The sequence below is a fragment of the Coloeus monedula genome (genome assembly GCF_965178545.1).
Source record: "Coloeus monedula genome assembly, chromosome: 4".
Taxonomy (NCBI): Eukaryota; Metazoa; Chordata; class Aves; order Passeriformes; family Corvidae; genus Coloeus; species Coloeus monedula.
The window spans coordinates 16,959,909-16,974,908 of record NC_138784.1 but is presented as its reverse complement, the minus strand read 5'-3'; the positions used below and the strand labels follow the sequence as shown (position 1 = coordinate 16,974,908).

The following is a 15,000-nucleotide window of genomic DNA, read 5'->3' as shown; positions in this document are numbered from 1 at the left end:
GTCACAGATATGCTCAGAACTGCTTTCTATCAAAGCTGAGAGGCACAGCTTTCTCTGTGTGCTTTTCAATGGCAGCCTAAAGGTCACATTCTTCTCTACAGCCACTAATTCTGAATGTGCAACAGAGGGTATAAAATATGCTTATGAGGTTTTGGTCTCTTCTTTGTAAATCTAGCCTGGAATTCTAGTACACACACCGGCTCTCAGCACTGAAGAGCTCAAGGACATGGGAAAAATAACATTCTGCTCTCTTCCCACTTCAAGGCCCAGGGCTCACCAAAATGTAATGACTTAGAAATGGATGGAAAGCAATGCCAGTGCCACGCACAAAAGGATTTACAAAAGAATTAATAAATGACTATCACTTCTCTTGCCTCAGGACTTTTCTGGGTAAATTATTACTCTTTAAAGTAGTGCACTGTGAGTAAGCTTCCTGACTCCCATTAACATTAGTAGCAGTGGCATAGCATAAGCTTTATGTGCCAGCTCTGAGGATTAATCACAAAGTTGTATCTGTAGGGCACTTGCTTTGAACTCAGCAAATCTGCAACAGAACAACTTTTCTCTGTCAGACTCTTCTTTGAAGAAAAATCACAAGGAAGTGGGTGGGCTGCCAGCTAAGCACCTTCTTAACCCACCAGTACTGCCCCCGTAACTCCAACAAAACACTAAAGCAACAAGTGAAAATGTTAAATAGCTCTCTCCCGCTGCATTTCCAGTAATGTTAGCCAAGGTAGGGGAGAAAGAAGGGATTTTTTTTTCAGCAGGAAGAAAAAAGTATAAAAGAAATCGCACAAAATTAATGCACTAAACGCACCATCAAGAAGAGACTGGAGTTTTTTTAATACAGAATGAAAGCTGGAACACTTGAGAATAATTTCCATGCATGGATTTAGAAATCTAAAAATAGCACCTCATTTAACAAAAAAAAAAGACAATAACTGACCCTAAAATAGATGGTGATGAATACGTTCAACATTAAATTTGCTATTTTCTCTTCCCTTCTATGCTTGCTGGCACCTTTTCCACAGCTCACCCCTTGTCATTTCCCTAAAGAGGGAAGAGAGGCAATCATTTCTGAGCAGCCTCAGAGCAGCTTTAGCAGAGCATGGCAGCCACGAGGGATAAGGCTTCACAGGAGAGCATCAACTCGGTTCTTGTTATTGTTTGCCTGAGGTGCTGGGATTTTGTCTCACTTCATGCTACACTGACAAATATCCACCTCCTCTGGTTTCCACATGATGTTGCTCCAGAAGCTTTCAGACCTCCCCTTTCCGCAGCTCTTCTGTTCTCCTCTCAGCAGCAGTATCTCCCTGGCACAGGCTTTTGGTTTGGTAAAACCCCCCAAAATGATCCACACAGAGGCACCATCAGGTAAAAGGGGAGTACAGGGATGCAGCCAGCCCTCAAACCTCAGCCTTCCCATCCCAGGGGCTGGAGAAAGGCCCAAGGCCCCTCTGCACCACTGCAGTGGCACCTTCAGCCCACTTCTTGGGCAGGTCATATCCCTCCAGCTCGCAGAAAGCCAAAATCACTGACACTATGCTAATGGCATTTCTCCCTCTTCAAAACTGAAGAAGACTTCCTCCATAAAGATCTTGCTCTCCAGTAAAGTCTGCTGGTGCAACAAGTTCTTGGGACCATCTCTCTCAGGCCCAGTTACAACATATTTGCCTTAGGGGCCAAAGTGCTTTTAGACAGCTCTAAGATGAGAAGCATATAAACGCATCACACAGACTCTGCCACCAAACCAGTAGCTGGACACAGCTGAGAACCTGAAGAACAGGGCCATGAATAGAACTCATACCTTACTTAGTGTTGAACTCCTCCAGCAAAACACAGCACTGAAGCAAGACACATTCTGACCTAAGTGCAGCCCTGGGAGCCAAGCTGCATGGCTGCAACTGCAACAGTGCTACATTTTGGGAATGGCAGGGCAATACTGCAGGAGAAGGCTCAAGACACAGCAGCAAAGCTGTCTAAAGTCAAGAGAGAGCGCTGCACCAACAAGGGATCAACTTTTGCTAGAGCAATAGTTTGTACACAGTGATTAAGCACAGTGGCATGGCTGTAACTGGGAAACATGCCCAGTAATTGCCTGCAGTATGCCTGGGTTTAGCTGGTGCTCTCAGCTCTCTTGCTTTCATGAGCAATACATCATTTCAGCCTTCCCCCACACATATCCCCAAATAAAGAGAAAACTCATCTTATTACAGGAGCTAATGTTCTGTTTCTTCTGCCTGTTCATTCACACCCAAGGTCCACCAGAGCAGCCATGTCCAAACACACCTCACTCACTTTTACTGATGAGGCCAGCATTGTATGAAGAGAAACAACACAGAAAATTCAGGACAACTGAAATATCTGTTTTCCACTCCTTCAGGAAAAAAAAAATATCAGATTTAAGTATCAGCTATTAATATTTACTAGCAGCGATATTTCACTTAGACTACTTACTATGCCGTGCCATTTATTGCATATCCACCCCTGACATTCGCATTCAGGTGGGTATAAGATGGGTATATACAGCAGTATCTACAATAAAGTTTTTATAACGTGGTGCTCTAAGTAGCCAGAACAACCACCAAAACAACTATTTTCTTGACTGTTCTGTGTACTGACAGACATTTTAAAAATACTTCACCAAGGCCTCTGTTTTGATACTTGACAACAGTGGGCAAGATTTTCATTATACAGCACTTCGTCAGGAAACAAACCAGTGACTCTTACACACTGCCCTCAAACCATACCTGTAAGGCTTAATGGGGTAAATGCACTGGTTTGACAACATCCCACATGGTTGATTGAATGTTCTAATGACACCCAAATGAACTCATCATCCCACTTCCCAGCCTTCTCTGTAAGTCAGGGAACCAGATGTGCTGTATTACCGGACAGCTACATGTGATCTGGTACCAATGAACCCAAGAGATGTTGACTAACACCAAGTATAGCCCCATCTCCACGTCACCTGCAGCTCTGCCCTGGGTGCTGTGGCCTCAGACATACGTATGCCCAAAGCATTGCAACCAGTGTCATGGACTGGTCAATAATAAAATAACAAACCTAGCCCTAGCCAAATAGTTTGGCCAGAATTTTCCACACTCATGCCACAAGGCACATTTACGTGTTGTGTAATCCTCAGGCCTGTGCAAACAGACCCCATCCCTCTGATAGGGTCAGTATAAATAATGTGCAAGCAAGAGCTCTCTTCTATGTTCCTTGGTACTTTGGTTTTGGGAGCTGCTTGCTGGCTGTTGGCTGGCAGGTGCTAAGAAAAGGTAAAAACACTTTTAATAGCTGGTTTTGTTTTGTCATTCAGTCAAAATTAAGAGATCGATCTCTATTGATCGGTGGAAAGGCTCCATCTCTCTGTTGCTTATCAGAGTTGTGCTAAGAGCTTGACACACACAAGCAGAAGTAAATTTCAAAAAATAGTGAGTGAGCAATGGCAAACTCATGCCAGTCTCATTCACCATCAGACTTTGCTGCAAAAGGAAAGTGACAGAGGCAACAGCTTGTGGTTATTGTCTCAGCACTGCCAGCAATGTCAGGAATTTGTTTGATTTTCACATAAATCTAATGTATCCACATCAAGGAATAATAAACAGAGGAGAGAAGTTCTCTCTATACACAGGAGAGCATCTAGGCATCACATTTTTATTTCCCCCAGCAGCTTTTCCATTATGCTCTGTTTTCTCTTTTAGCTTCTCCCCAGGTGTTTACACACATCACCTTGGCTCCCTTATTCATATTCTTAAAGGCACCACTAAAAGCTCATCCAATTGCATTCTCAACTCTCGGAAGGAAAGGCAAATCAAAAAACACACAGAGCCTCCCAGGCATACAAAGAGTTCCTCTCTGCACTCACCACTCCCCAAGGCTGTAAGATTCCTGTTCCTACACCAGGGAATGTTTTCTCTACTCATGCCTACAGCACAGGAATAAAACACTTGGAAAGCAGCAGTGTCCCTCCAACTGCCAGCCATACCACTAAACAGCCCAACCAGATGTTTTTCCCTTTCTATCAACAAGAAGGCAGCTGTCAAAGCAGATGGCTTACTGTCCCAAACTAGCTCCCCTCAAGCCCACCAAAATGAGATTGCTGTGTGGACCAGATCCCTCTGCAGATAACTTGGGGCCACATTAGCATCCTATCCATATCCTCCTTGGCTAACGCTCCTGCTAACTTGATAGACAAGTTTGCAATTCCTACAGGCCATCACTGCCTGGGGATTGGCTCTCCATGGTTTCCCTCTCAGTTAATGCATCTTCTGGGGACTGCACCAGCAGGTTTAGGAGCCCCCTAGACCTTACTACCAGGTCTTTGCCCTACAACAATATTTACTCTGCTTTCTCTAAGCATTGCTTTGGTACAGCAACAGATCAACTCATCTGCTCTATAAGGAAAGGAGAGCAAAACACTCATCATGAATCCAACAAGCCAGTGACAAATGGCCTCTCTTCTCTGGCTAGTAAAATACTGAGGGCTCCCCCAGCTGCAATAAAAAAACCACAAATATCCTTACCTTGCACTTGTCATCTGACTGCCAAAAAGTGGGGATTCATTTACTTCTGGAACTGTGCTCTTGCATAGAGGATTTGTTCCCATTGAAAGCCCATGCCAGAACTGTTAATCAGAGAATCCTACAAACTAGCAGCCAAAGAGCTACATCAAACGATCTAATCCGTCCATGCATCACACAGATTTTCAAAGTGCTCCTGCCTGTGCAACCCTTTGTCTTGTCAAAAAGCTTCACCAAGCAGAGCTGTCAATTCAGCTTTTCAGGAAACCACTGATTCCTCCTGGAAAACTGGGTGGACCACTCTGAAATACTAATCCTCTTGCTATATCAAAGGGGTTTTTCTTGCATTTCTCTGCCTGGTTTCTTGTTACAAAAGCCTTTCAGTCTCACTTACTTCCACATGAAATATCTGGTCCTCTGTGGAAGTGATGACACCATGGACTTTTCTACTTCATCAACTACTAAAGTCAGTACAGAGGAGTCATGCCCCAGCAAAGGGTTAAGTGTCAGAGCCAAGGCTTATTTACTGAATAAAAATCCTGCTTTCATGTAAAGACCTAAACATCAATGAAATACAGCAGAAATAATCAACACATAGGTGTACATTGGTACAATGAGTACACATAGAACTCATTGGTACAATGAGTTCTACAAGTGATTAAGATATTCCTTAAGCAAGCTGAAGACCAGTTCAGGCTAGGTTTCTGTGGAATAAATCACAGGTAGCTCTAATTCACCCTCTGGCAGCAAATGGTTCACAGCCAGTAATCATGGTCAGGACCATCCTTGTCAACTAATCATTTCCTGACCCATGCCATTTTGGGATGGGAAGCAGAGCTGGCTGTGGCCAATCTACTGGCCAAAGAGGATTTGTCACCCAGAACAGGTTCTGCCCAGGCCATATTAGGAAGGCCATTTTTACATCATATGCCTACAGTTATCCATGAAGTATGCATTTCTTTCAGATTTTATGTCTCTGTAATAGGACTGAAAATTATTATTTCTCAAAATGCACTAATTTGATTATTTTTCAAATGAAATTATGGTTAAGATTACTTGCAGGTAAAACCAAGCACCAGCATGTTATTTGTGCTGTGTCACACACAAATCACCAAGGACACCGGTGTAGAGTGCAACTTACACACGGCAGAAAATCCACAGCACCTACACCTATTCTAATGGACAACCTTTGATCCTAGTTCCTCACCCAAATGTCTCCAAGGACCCGGGGTTCAGCAAGTTCTGAGGAGTCCCCACTTTGTTATACCTAGTCCACTAGCAACCTTTGAAGGGGGTTTTGCTATTTTACTAGGCAAAAATTGATACCAGTGTATGTATCCCATTTGGATTCTGGTTTTGGTCAGTGAGCTTACATTTGAAAATTAATTTTTTTAGAAAGAAACATTCTTGATATATGGTTCTGCAAGGCTTTTCTTGGAGATAGGCTGCATAATCCCTGGCACTACAGGACACAGCATTGTCTAGCACTTACAGCAGTGGGAGTCCAAAGACCTGAGTTCTGTTTTTGGCACTCCCACTCACTCTCCACATGACATTTAGCAAGTCAATTCACTTCTCTCTAACTCTTTTTGTGAAATGGGTGTACTTGGGTTTATTCCTCCTTTGGCACCCTGTTTAGGTCCAAAGGATACTGAGTGAAAACCATTTCCTAAGTGTTTCAAGACACTAGGATAGAAGGTGCACTACACACCAGCAGCAGTAACAGAAAAATTTAATTGTCAGATCTGTCCATTTTCATTGAAATGCCAAAAAGCCCCAGATTTCAAGGAGCCTGAGCCTTTTCCTGATATCTCTTGAGTATTTAGCACCCAGATGCTGATTTCACACCCTTTTCATCTCAGAATATCTGTTCTTGTTTCAGTAAAATTATTATTTTGGTATGAATATAAGCCAAACCAAACTCTTAGTCCCCAGCCTATAGCTCCCTTCTGATTAGGATCTGTCTCTATAAGGATTCATGCCTTCCTCAGTGGAAGAAAAAAGATTAAGCCTTGCCTTGGCAGTTTAACACTTTTCTTCCCTTGGCAACACCATCAGGCTTAAGAGCAAGTTGTAAGGAATGGCATTACATCATGCTCAAATACATGATTATAACATGCTGCAAAATGGATTCTACAAGGAAGACTGATTTAGTGTGTGCCTATGATGATGAGTAAAGAGCAGCTGGTACTGAACTAATGCATTGCTGAAGACTGTATCAGATTAAGCCAATAATTCAGCCACCTCCATGTCCTCTCCCATAAAATTTTAATAAATCCAATCTTATGGGAGGAAAGAAAAGACAGGGACCCTACTGAATTATTTATAACCTTAGTTATGTATAGCAAAGAAGCCCCTCTTAGTTGAGCAACAGATATTCTTCCATTGATTTTCTTCTCTGAGAATACCTAGGTGAGAATCAAGTTTGGGGGGGAAAAAACCCACAAAATACACAAGGATCCAAAGGGCAAGCCAGAAAAGACAAAGTTGATGAAGGAAGAGATGAGGCAGCGTTTGTATTTACAACAAAATCCAAAGAGATATTGATCAATTGCACACACCAGTGGCAGACAGACTCAAATTAGCTGCCATAATTCCAGTGATGCAGAGGGACATGCAAGCTCAAGCTCCATTAAGTATAACCTACATCCAGAGCAGCCAGATGAGATTTGAGAGACTGAACTCTGAATTCCCACAAGAGATACCTGCAGTTGATTTATATTCCTGATTTCTTATTCCCCCACCAACTGTGCAATCAGTTCCTGGAGGTGGGTAGGGAATAATTGAACAGCTAAACTGTGATTCACCCAGCCAATTAAGGAGTCTTGGGATGGGCCCCTAGACAAATCCTTCAGCTTCCTCTGGTCTTCATGGGCCAGAACTACATTCAGCTCTGACAACATGGCCAAAATCACAATGACCCAGTTAACACTAAGAATCTAAAGATGTAAAGCTGCATTAGGGTTTCTGCACATTAATATTGACACTTCTTATAATTTTTTCAAAGTAGAAGGATGTCCTGATTGTACATGAGGATCAGGTTCATTCTGTAATTCAGTGTCCAAAGAGCATCGCTGCAGAACTGTAATTAAAATGAAAACCACTGCCTAGTAGCTATTGACAGATAAAACCCACCTTGTTTCAGCCTGCAGCTCCTATCAGGTCAGAGCCAGGTTGTTTGATCCAAAGTTTCTTGCCCTCTCTCTCATGCTGGCTGCTCTGATGTTTCCCTGTGGATGGTGCATGGCTTTGTGAACAAATCACACTAAGCTCATTTCCAAAATGTTCCACTTATGTCTATCTTCTTGCACTGAAGTAAGGAAGCACTTAACTCCTCATTACTAACTGTTTGTGGCATGTAATCACCTTGAAATATTTAACTGCTGGGATTTCATCTCACTAACATTGTGGGGTGGGGCATCAGACTGAGGTATAAACAAACTGGGACATAAATCATCATAAACCAGGCGTTAAGTTGGTATATAAATCAAAAATTATAGAAGTCAAATGGATGAGACCCATTAGAGCCTCCTGTTTGTTCTTTCCTCTTCTCTCACCCTAAGAATGCACAAGACATCATTCTTGATTAGCCAAGAGACAGAAGAACACCCATCTCTCCCCCTCTGTGTCTCTCAAGAGAGAGGGAAGGGAAACAGAGAGCTCTGTATGCATATTAATAAAGCTATATTTTGACTGGCTGAATGACTGGAAATTATTAGCCATGGTATGTTTTACCTGTCAACATCTCCACACTGCAACAGGCAGAAAGTCTCTAATACTTCTTTGCAAAAAATCACCTAGTGAGACTGGAAGGGGTTTGCTCTCAATTTTCCTGCACTCAGAACAGCTCTGTAAACAGCTTAAGACTCTCTTCAACAATGAAGATAAAAATGTCTTCTTTTTTCCTGTATAACAGTGTGAGACAATGCAAAACATCACCTAAGACACAGTGAATCCAAGTGCCTGCATTTACAAATATAACAAAAAAGAAAAACAAAACCAAAAAACCCAAAACCTGTCAACATGAAGGTTGCCAAGCCAAGTGTGCCAAAGCTAGGAAATACAGGAATGAGACCCTTTAAAAGGGTTGGTGTGACAGGTGAGAGCACAAGCAACTCCTCAGCAAAGAGCAATCAGCACAGAGATCAGTCAGTTGGCAACACCTCATTCTCCCTCTCACACAAGCACTTTCCTCTTCACTTACTCTTACACTCCTGGTCATGATAAGTCCGTCCAAGAAATTTCTTTAGAGGTGGTCCCCAGCTGCATTTTCCTCATTTACTCGGACCCAGGGTGAGTTGGGTGGCCATTTGAAGTTTAATTACAGAGTGTGGAGGTCTTATATTTACTCTGAAAGTCAACAGGAGCTGTGCTCTGGAAATATGTAAAACTCAAGCTTTCTTTATTTCCAACTGGACACCCAAAAATCCCAAACAAGTTATCTTTGATTGTCAGGCCTAAAATGAAAATTAAAGGCAACAAGAGGTTATTGGATATTAGTATATTTATCTTTACACACCCTTCTTCATACAATGACTAGAAATGTGACAAAGTCATTACAATTAAAAAGGCCAACAACTATATATTCAGCAATGAAAAAGAAACCAGAGGCATCATTGAATGGAAACAGAATATCCCAAATGTATGGAACAAGGCAAGAGTATGTGGTTACAATTATTAAACACTCAATAATGAGTGTGCTTAGAGGAGATAAATTAAGGCCAAGTATGCAGCCCAAACTGGGTCATCTCCTGATTTTACATGCTTGTATTTACAACCTTAAAAATGCTCATTTGATTTTAAGTGAACTTCAAGCAAACATCAAACTGCAGACCCAGAAAGTCTAGTGTGGGGTTTCTTCCTGATTCTGAAGAGTGGCAAGAGGTTCATCAGCAGAATAAGACTGTTCTGATTCACCTGTGAGCCCCATTGTGTGAGCTGGGGAAGAACCCCCTGGCTGAGGGAGCAGGACAAGACCTCCCCTCTGCCAGTGTTTCACAGTTGCAGTAGCAGTAGTGTACAGTAAGACCTCTGACTTGTGCACTTTGAACAGGGCTTTGGAGGGGATCCTTCCCTGTTTGCTCCCCAATTCACTCCAACACAAACAACAGAGTTGGACCATTTTTGCACCTTTTCTCCAAAATTGTTCCAATGTACCACTCCAACCTTTTTCCCAATTGCAATGCTTGGTAATCCCTCATCTTACCTCTCCCCAACTGTCCAGCACTGTTTTACCTCTTTGCTTGTCCTCATTTTCTCCCTTCCCAAATCTTGGCCATATTTGCTATTCAGGCACCCCTGTCAGCTCAGGACTGGAAGATCTACTGGCCTCCTCCCTTACTCCATCCCTGCTCTTCTGCCTCTCAGAAGCAAATAAAAAGTAGTATGCAGCTGGGAAATTTATTCATTAGTGTAGGTATTAAGGTCACAGGCATTAGCAGATCCTAAGACAAAGCCTAGAAGAAGGCAATAAATTCCCTTACAGATTTCAAAATAGGTTAGACTTCAATGCCAGAATAAAATTATATCTTAGCTTGAAATAGCAGGATAGAAAGAAAACCCTACAGCAGAGAGAGAGAGAAAGAGAAGGGGAAATGAGAAGGTCTGTCACTACCACCTGGTCATTAGCTATGGGAACAGTGAATGCAACAAAGATCCAACAACACAAGACCTCCAGGCATGTGAGCACCTGCTGCCTGACTAACCTCTGGGATGGCTGCCCTGTCTGTTGTAATAACCAATGCATTAAGGAATGACATCATATTGTCAGCCAAATGGCACTGACCAGCAGGATGGGGCCATACTTCAGGGTGTACTTCCATCTGGGGGCCCGGGTAGCTAATTAAAAATGAAACAGGATTTCCTTGCAGAGGCACATAGGAATGGAAGGAGGCAAGAAAATACAGGAGAGAGTGAAAGAAAGGAGCAAGAAAAGTGGGATGCCATCTATTTACTTCAAACGTTGTTTTCCATAGTACCCATGGGAAAAAAAAAGCAAAAATTTTCTGGGGTCAGCCCCTAAAGATGCAACAATTAAATATTTATTGTTGCTTATAAAAGCAGATGGGGCCAAGTCCATGAGCCTGCTGGTGTAAGCAAGGCGCTGTCAAGCTATCATCTGAGCTTCTGTGAAAACCTCAACTTCATGTTCCATGGAACAAGATGGCTTGGGTAGTCTGTAGAAATTAGAAGTCTAGACATTACAGAAATTCGAAGTACAGACATTTTCTTGAGTGTTAATTGTTGCTGGATATTTTTCCAGTAGTTTTACTGGTTATAAGGAAGTATTTGAATGCTTTGTAGGCTCCTGCAAAATTCAGAGCATTAAGGCCAATAAAATCCACTCAGCTTTCAGCATAGATGCTGTATGAATTAAAATTTTACCATTCTGTACATCCTGTAGAAATTATTCATTTCCTCCAATACTTGCTCCTCCCAGAATGTGCCAGGCTATTACTTTTGACTTTAGAGTTCATTTTTTATGCAAATAGCTTTTAGACCACCACAAACACAGGAGTGTTGCACTTGCACAGTGCAGATAAATGCTATCATTCCAATACAAAGCATTATGATTGTTCTGACAAGGCAGTTCACCATATTTATACTTTAAATTCAGAGCCCATGTCCTGTGGCCCTGCAGTAGAAATGTGGGGGTAGAAGAGAGGCAAAGGAGATCTCACAGTGCCAGGTAAGGAGCATTTTTTAAAAGCTCAAGAAATTCTAAACACTTAGGAAGAATCAGCTACCTGTTTATGAACTGATTCACTCTAGAGCAGTGTGGTGACAATTTCTAAGCTGTGCAGGAAAAAAAAAAAAATCAGTTTCCATAGCAATTCCAGCCACTTCCTACCCAGATGCAGCACTCTTCACATTCCTGGACACAAAACACAGCTGCTGTGGAAGACAGGCTGAGGAGGCAATGGCAAGCTGGAGAAGAACAGACAGACAAATACCTTCTTTTGCAGCCGTGTTAAATTCAAAGTACAAAATCAGGTTTGTGACATATTAGGAGGAAGGAAAAATAAAAGTCTTATAGACCAAACTATCTACCTCACATAACAGGCTCTGTGAATCAGCAAAACAAAAGCTTTTGGAGACAAGGAAGAATTTTTTTGTCTCTCTTCTGATGCAGAGACTTTCATGCAATATAACACAAGCCACTGGGAGCTGTGCCAAAGGCCCTGAGTGCCATGCAGCAATCATCCCATTTTCAGCTACCAAGGCAGGAGAAAGGAAAGAGGGAGTCATTGCACTTGTTCTCTGAGCGAAAAACAAATCTCACTCTTCAAGAATACACATCAGCAACTTGCTTGTTTGCAGCACTTTAAAGCCACAGTAGTTTCTTCAACTACCTTGGAGACAATATGGCTCTTTTACATGAAACTGTTAATTCTCAGAGCGCAGCATAAGATGAATATAGAGCCTGGGTTGCCTATAGCCTGTTAAAAAAAAATAGAACAAAACAAACACACCCACACAAAGCCAAACGGGGATGAAAGCAAAATGACCTTACTACAGTCCTTCTGATGGTAAAAACAAACCGGCATCAACTCAACACGTGTTTGTTGTGCTCCAAAGAGTAAAACAGTAGACTGAACACTCCCTGGGGGGTTTGAGTGCCTTATCCCTCACAGTGGCTTTAAGAAACAGCTCTGTTGGCTGCTGAAAGATGCTAAACTGAATACAGCACAGCCCCTCATTGCCTTGGAGGTACTACCATTTTTGTTGCAAACACAGCCTTTCACCTGCTTTGCTACAATACACCAGCTAATGGTTTCATGAAGATTTTGGGACAAGAAAAAAAAAATTAACATCAACATAGCCTCCCTTTTATTGTCAGCTTCCTTAAAGAACAAGCACCCAGTTGAAATGCTTCATCACCCGAAAACACTTCTCACCCTTCCCAAAGCCTGCACCACATTCTAAAGCTCAAACCCCTGCCATGAGCACGTTCCCATGTGAACACATCTGTAGTATAATGAAAGTGAACCTACAGGAACAGCATAAAACACATGGAATGATATGTGAATAAATATAGAACTGCTCACATTTTCTTGGCTTTTTACTGTAATAATACACCTCCAGTTGTAAGGGCATCAATGATGCTGGTCTCATTTTTCAGAAAACAGAACTATGGATCAGGTTTTGTACTCAAGGCTAGGGCCAAAGTGGGCCAAGGTAAATGCCTAATACTGACTCAGTCATATCATTATGCCAGCATCTTCCATAAAGACAGTTACTCATGCTCAAAGTTGTCAGATACAGCTTTCCTTTGCTTCTCCCTTCCCCTCCCAGCTCATATAGATACATGTTTTGTCTAATTAAATGAACATTTATCTCCTGACAGGCAAGAGCTGACAATACTACAGTCATCCTTCCCTCCATCCCTGTTTAACCAGAGATAGTTGAGAGGAGGTGATTACAGAGAAGACAAGTCCTATTTTCCCAGCTCATACTGCCATAGGCAATCAATTTGGAGCAAAGGTTCCATCTTGAAAATGTCAAACAGAATGAAAAAAAGAAAATCAAAAATTGTAAAGTCAGTTTCAACCATTTCTCTAGGACAAGCTGGTCTCTCAGGCTCTTCTAGCATAGCTAACAGCACAGCTAGAGGAATATCTGCTTTGTGTGCTGACTGGTGCCATGGGGTCCTCAGCCTCAAATTAATTGTCCCTCACCCACTCCTGCAATTTAAGAGAAACTGCTGGAGCATCAGTCCTGCCCTCCAGTCCAAAAAAAGCAGTTTGTAGCCAAAGGTAGGAGCCCTCTCTCCTCTGATCCCCAGACCATTGAACATGCAAAACAACAAATTTCCTTCCCAGGCAGCACAGTTGGCTGTCCATACACTAGAAAAAGAAAATAACCACTACTGAAATACAAATATATCAAATTATAACAGTGGCTTCAGCCTGGAAGAGGCATTTTTCTTTACTAGGGTGACCAGATATTCTGCTTTCACCTTTCCAGTTCCTCTGAAGTTCTCCAAGATGCCAGTCTGCCCGCATGTTTCTTCAGGAAATACTTTTGGTTTTTTCCCCTATCTCATGCTACAGATCTGAAAAATAATCCATGGCAAGAGAAAGAAGATAGCCAGGCCTGGGCCCTGCTTCTTTTGCTGCTTGTCACAACATTCACTGAAAGGAACAGGAAAATAATGGCCAGGTTGACTTGGAAATATCAGATTGACCAGTGTTGAGATGAAGTAGCTGTTTCCTGGATGAAACCAGTCCAGAGGCATAGAGCAGAGTCAGCTGCTAAGGCAGGGGCTAAAACCACAGGGACTTCCTGAAGGGACATACCCCCACTTTGCCTACTGCAATGCAAAGGGAGAAAACCTCCCTCAACCAAAGCACAATTTGAAAAGATTGTTATTGGCCTTGTCTTTTAAAACAGGTTACTGTTCCTACACAGGAAATAGTCATACAGATTCAGTTCATTGTTAAATGCAGCAACCTCCAGAACCACCGGTGGTTAACCCCATATTATCAAAGCACTCTGTTGCACCAACTGCTCAGGAGAGGAGAGCTTCAGCAAAGTATTTCTCTCCTCCTCTGTCTTTAGATAGGTAGATGCAAACATCAGTTCTATCTACACCTCCCTATGCTTATCTGACTCCTGAAACTGGCAAGAAAATTTGGGTCAGAAATATGCACCCACACCTACACACTCTGCACAGAGGGGACAAGCTGCCTCACCCTGAGAGTGCCTCAGACCACACCAGATACATAAATGTGTGAGCAGTGTCTCGACTGCACCTTTGGAGGCTGACAAATGCCCTACCAAAATATCAGGCTCAGGAACTTGCTGATCCTACCAAGAGATGCACACAACCTTAGATGGCCAAGTATATAACTTTTATTTGATCCATTGCTGAGATAAAGATTAATTTTAGAAAATAATTCTTACATTAAACAGTGAGATTCCTGCAGTAGATGGCTGCAGAAAAGTCATTGTTACTCAGTGGCAAAATCACACATACACAAAAAGCATAAACCAAAGTCCCTTCCTACTGCCCTATGAGCCCTAACAGAAGATGTCTTGGATGGGAGATGCATTTCTTTTTTTGCCCATAGATGAGTATTGTTACATTTTACATTAACATAAAACTAACACCAGCAGAGAAGACAGGTGGTAGGAGAAAACCTGAAGGGAACTTAACCACTTGATCTTCTGATTTCAGGGACAAATTAGCACAGCACAATATTTTGCAAGACCTGCCTCTTAAACCTCCTGAGAGGCATAAGTTCAATTATTCCTCTTCCTCGTCATGTGAAAATAAAAACACGTATTTATCCACAGGGACACATTAAAAAAAAAATCAATAGGCATTTAGCAAGACCCTCTAGAATGTTCTTAATTCTTTACCAGAGTGGACCAGAAAGGCCTACAAGCACCAATGAATCCCAAACCATTCTGGACCTCACCCTCACCAATGTAAGAAATCAATTACAGCATTGCACCTTCTCCTCCCCAG

The 15,000-nt window shown here is 42.2% G+C and overlaps 1 protein-coding gene across 1 annotated transcript in view; it reads right to left on the bottom strand.

Moving 5' to 3' along the window:
• TMEM178B (transmembrane protein 178B) overlaps positions 1-15,000 on the bottom strand; it is a gene marked incomplete at both ends in the record, with an annotated part of 208,355 nt that overhangs the window by 136,087 nt on the left and 57,268 nt on the right. The gene's annotated exons all lie outside the window — the stretch shown is intronic.